A 5,535-nucleotide genomic window follows, 5' to 3' on the forward strand; every position below is an offset into this window, starting at 1 on the left:
AATGGTGATGCAGAGATGGGCAGAGATGCTGGACATCCTCAGGTGTGAAAGTAGATAAATCTACCAGGCCTTCAAGATAAATCAGAGGATACTGTGGGAAGAAATTGTAGGCACCCTGGCTAAGAGATATGAATCATCATTAGACACGGGTGAGATGCCAGATGACTGGAGGATGGAATTTTTGTATCTCAATTTCAGAATGGGTACAAGGAAAATAATGGAAACTATAGATGTGAGCCTAACATCTGTGGTGGTGATAGTGTGGTTTTGTACAGGGGAGATAGTTATGAATGTAATTCATGCATTCGCTTCACACATTGACAGGATTACTGAGTTCAGGTTCCAGCAGTGGGTATTTGCAAACACAAACGAGTGCAGATGTTTTTCACCTTCCAGTCTTTACTTTGAATGGAAATAGACAGTTAATCATATAACTCAACAATTCAATCGAGGCATCTTGAGGTAAATAGATTGGATTCAGAGCCAAGTAACAGGGTGAATCGAGTTGGCCACAGGTGAGGACAGGTTGTTCCTGTACCAAGCAGCAGCCCTCGTTGACATGCAACGTGGCGACGGAATGGGTAACGTCTGGCAGTGAGGTGTAAAGAAGGGAACAGCAGAAGCTGATTGTCCAGACAACAGAGCTGCCAAGGTGTGGGTGAAGGAGAGTGAAACTGCCACTGGAGCTGACTGCAAGACCACTGGAACCATTGACCCATTAAGTTGGAAAGTATATCAAGAACATAGAACAGTACAGCACAGGAACAGGATCGTTGGGCATCAATTTCTGTGTCGATCATGATGTCAAAATAAACAAATTCCCTCTGCCCTGCTCATGATCCATATTTCCTCCATTCCCTGCATATCCACGTGCCTATTTAAAAACCTCTTAAATGCCACAATCACATCTGCCTCCACCACCACAGCAGGCGGTGCAGGCACCCACCATTGCCTGTGTTAAAAAAAACCAGCCCTGCACATCTCCTGTAAACATTGTCCCTTTCCTTGAATATTTAAAAAGTAATGGAATTAGTCCCCATTTGGACATTTCAGTCACTGGCCAACATTTCCAACGAGGAGGTCCTGTGATGTTTCCAGCCCAGTAGGACATCTACATATCTGTTCAGAAAACCTTTTCTGTCAATATGAAATAGAAAAAGGTGAACTCTGTCAACATTAAGTTGTGTCACGGATCAGACACTCAGGGGAGGGGGGGGATACCTGTGATCGGGTTGGGGAGGTGAACTTCATCAGCTGCTGAGGAGAATTAACGTGGGTCGCTCCACACTCAACCCCTCATTATCTGATGCTGACTGATGTCGACACACAGATCAGTGGCAGCTCTCTGAGTATTGGATGGCAGCACAGATTGCTCCACCCACTCAATTCCTTCCAGCAATTGCCTGTGACTGGGTTCAGCAGAATATAAATTGCAGCAGCTTGTGCCCAGGGTATTGGACCCACCTAAGGCGAGGCTGGCTTGTTGGAGATGGATGAAGTGAGTACCAGAGGGGCTGTTTGTGTGTTGCCGACACATGGGACTGGCTGCTGGTCCTGAGTTTCAATGGATTAACACCAAGTGAAATGAAATAAAATGGGAATTCTTTGTTTTAAACGGTTGGAGACAGGATGAAGCCCTTTTTTCCAATAATGCTTGTCATGTGCATTTACTTGCCAGGATTGGTTAATACAGATGAGTACTTTTTCTAATGTGAGGAGTTCCTGAGTGCAAGCATCAGTCATGGTGCATCTGAGGACAGAGGTACTGAGGAGCATGGAGGGCAGCAGGAGCCCAGATTCCATCCCCTGTCTGTGCTGAGACAGCAAATCATAAGGTTGTTAGTGATAGGAGTAGAATTAGGCCATTTGGCCCATTGTCCACTCTGCCTTCAATCATGGCTGATCTATCTCTCCCTCCTAACCCCATTCTCCTGCCTTCTCCACATAACCTTACACCCGTACAAATCAAGAATCTATCCATCCCTGCCTAAAATATATTCACTGATTTGGCCTCCACAACCTTTTGTGGCAAAGAATTCCACTGATTCACCAATCTCTGACTAAAGAATTTCATCCTCATCTTCTCCCTAAAAGAATGTTCTTTAGTTCTGAGGCTATGACCTCTAGTCCTAGACTCCTCCATTAGTGGAAACATCCTCTCCACATCCACTTTATACAAGTCTTTCACTATTCTGAATGTCTCAATGAGGTCCCCCCTCATTCATCTAAACTCCAGTGAGAACATGCCCAGTGCCGACAAATGCTCATCATAGGTTAACCTACTCATTCCTGGGATCATTCTTGTAAACCTCCCCTGGTGTCTCTCCAGACCCAGCACATACCTCCTCAGATATGGTGCCCAAATCGCAAGGCTCGATCGACCCGTTCGTAGGACCTTCATCGACCTGCGTGGCTCGGCTGTGGCACCTTCCATCGCCCGGTGGGGGCTTAGGACCTTCATCGGCCTGCTCGGCTCGGCCCTGGGACTTTCCATCGCCCGGCAGGGGTTTTAAAAGTCGGGAGCCTCGATCGCCTCGAAGCAGCAGTTTGACTGCCTGACCGCGGGAGAAGAACAGAGGAGGAGATAAGACTTTTCTTTGCCTTCCATCACAGTGAGGGTGTGCCTGGAGGAATCACTATGATGGTTGTCTGTGTTAAACTTATGAAATTGTGTGTCTTGTGCTCTTTATTGTTTATGACTGCATGGTAACGACAATTTCATTCAAATCTATTTTTGAATGACAATAAAAGCAATTTGAATTTGAATTTGAAAATTGCTCTCAATATTACAAATGCGGCCTTACTAGTGCCTTACAGAGCCTTAACATTACATCCCTGTTTTTGTATACATGCCTGCTTGAAATAAATGCTAGCATTGAGTTTGCTTTCTTTACAATTCTCCTTGTGGTCCTGAATTGCCATCAGGGAGACCCCAGGGTATTCTCCAGCCTGTTCGATAGGACAAGAATGGGACAACACTTTGACAACACTTGGTCTCATTGAGTGCACTGTATGAAAAATGGTAAAGTGAATCAACTCCCATAGTTTGTGTTTTTCCATGCACCAGAATATTGGGATCTTTGTACTTCTGGTGGTGAAGAATGTCTGTTTTATTTCTCTTTAACAATGTGAGAATAAGAAGCGACAGATCGGGTGATACTCAGACAAAATGTATTGTATTTTGGGCAAACCATGAATCAATCACTGACTGTCTTCAAAGCTTTCCCTGGTATGGAAATTGTGCCTTTGGTAAATGGTGTTTGTTGATCTGATGAAGGAAGCGGAGGGATAGGACAAAGAACAGTACAGCACAGGAAAGGGTCCTTCAGCTCAGCATGTCTGTGCTGACCATGATGTTGGTGTGAACTCATCCCATCTCCCTGCACATGATCTGTCCCTCTCTATTCCTGTTTCATCATGTGTCTGTCTAAATGCCCTTTAAACACTGCTACTGCACCTGTTTCTATTAACATCCCTGGCTGTGTGTTCCAGGCACCCACCACTCTGTAAACAAAAACTTGACTTTCCTATCTACTTAACTTTCTCCCTCGCCGTAAACCTGTGCTCTCCAGTACTTGTTAATTCCACCCAGGAGAAATTAGACTCTTTCTACCCTAACTATACTCCCTATCACCTTGTATTTCTACATTTTGTCCTTCGGCCTCCAACGCTCTAGTGTAAACAACTCACGTTTGTCCCACCTCTCCTTGTACCTAATGCACTCCAATCCAGGCAATGTCCTGGTGAACCTCCAACACTCTCTCCAAAGCTGCCACAGTCTTCTCATAGAAACTCCTGCACTCCATCTCTCACATTTAAATAAAACTGCTCACTAGTTACCTTTACCGTCTGCTTCACGGCAGCCTCTGAAGCAACTGACTCTGAGCGTTTGCTCTCCTTTGCAACAAGCTCTTCTGACAACAAACTGCAATTTAGTTTGCTCTCCTACATGACAAACACTTCCTGCAACTAACTGCTGATTTGGGAAATATCTAAAACACGAATTGCCCTGCATTGAGGAAAGTTTGCAGCTGAATGAATGCTTTACTGAGACACATCTGTGGGCCAGGAGTCTCAAAGGGGTAAGATAACAGTCTGGGTCAATGGGAGATGCAGTCTATGGAAGGTTGGTGGAAATGGTCAGTTTATAATTGGTCAGGAGCAAGACTCAGTTGGTGAAGGTTTTGAAGCCAGTCAGTCCTTTGTTGGAGAGATAACATGTTAATATATAGGTTCTTGTTCTAAAATCCAAAGGGGTTGAGTTGATCAGTCAAGGATGTTTCACTAAAGGAGGGAACATAATTGACTGGAGATGAACAATATTTACATAAGGAAGGAGCATGAGAAATAAAGATAATAAGGATGGCACAGTTTGAACGTATTGGCTACAAAAAGCATAAACATTTTGAGGGGAACACAATACCTCAAACTAATCTTGCTGAACATGACCTTGCATTTTGATCTTTCCTATCTGAAGTACATCAGCAGTAGTAGTGAAGTTCATATTAGAACAAAGGGCTGTTTACATCTAGTTAAGGGACGACTCACGGAGTCCTTCCAGGTTGTCATCCCCCTCACTAACAGGGTAATGGCTTCAAAGTCAGTCTCAGCCATTCTAGGTCGCATGTTGAGAGAGGGATGGGGAGTGGGGAACCATGGTGGATGTCTACAGGGATTAGCAGGGTGTAAACACCAGGGCACTGCCCCACACACTGACCCCGCACTGAAGCCGAGGGACTGCTCAGAACAGCCAAGTCCACTCTCCTTAACCAGACAACCCTCTTTCATCCATTCTGCTGGAGCTTTTCCTTAAATCCCACTAGGAACAGTTGGGCATCCAAGTGAAAAGATACAACAGCAGTGTTCAGGACATTTGGTGCCATCTCTCTGACACATACACATGAACAAGAATGGGTCAGGGCTAAGGGGGTAGTGGTGATGGGCTGACACGGACTGTCCGAAAGTCCCTGTAGTGGAGGCTGCTGTTGACTTGGATTGTGCTGACTGGAATTATTACTGCCTCATTCTTTATCACACTCTTGATGTCACATCGTTCGTCACATCAAGGTTTGGAAAGCTTGCAATGCATACTGTGCTTCTGATGATTGTGATTGAACTGTTACATTGCAGTTTCATTATCTTAGTGAATGAACATCAAACAGGTGTGTGCACGCGTGAAATACTGTCCCATACTATAACTGCAACATGACCTCCCAACTTCTATACTCAATACTCTGATTGATGAAGCCCAATATGCACAAAGCCCAGTGGGGAGAACTCCACTGGCTGGTGTCAGGTGTAGCACCATGCTATTCAGCTTATGCCATTAGCACCCAGTAATTGTCCTTTCTCTGATAACTTAGTTCAAACAAATTTGCCCACTGCAAATTGGAGGAACAGCACCTCATATTTCGCTTGGGCAGCTTACAGCCCAGCGGTATGAATATTGACTTCTCTAACTTTAGATAGCTCCTCTGTCCCTCTCTTCCCCTCCCCTTCCCAGTTCTCCCACTGTCTTCCTGTCTCCACCTATAT

At 45.0% G+C, this 5,535-nt stretch overlaps 1 pseudogene; it reads left to right on the top strand.

Annotated features, from left to right (window-relative positions):
- Window positions 1-559: 559 nt before the first annotated feature.
- On the top strand, window positions 560-4,331 carry LOC144606638 (serum amyloid P-component-like; annotated as a pseudogene).
- The last annotated feature ends 1,204 nt before the right edge of the window (window positions 4,332-5,535 follow it).

This window comes from Rhinoraja longicauda, chromosome 27 (genome assembly GCF_053455715.1).
Source record: "Rhinoraja longicauda isolate Sanriku21f chromosome 27, sRhiLon1.1, whole genome shotgun sequence".
NCBI classification, from domain to species: domain Eukaryota; kingdom Metazoa; phylum Chordata; class Chondrichthyes; order Rajiformes; family Arhynchobatidae; genus Rhinoraja; species Rhinoraja longicauda.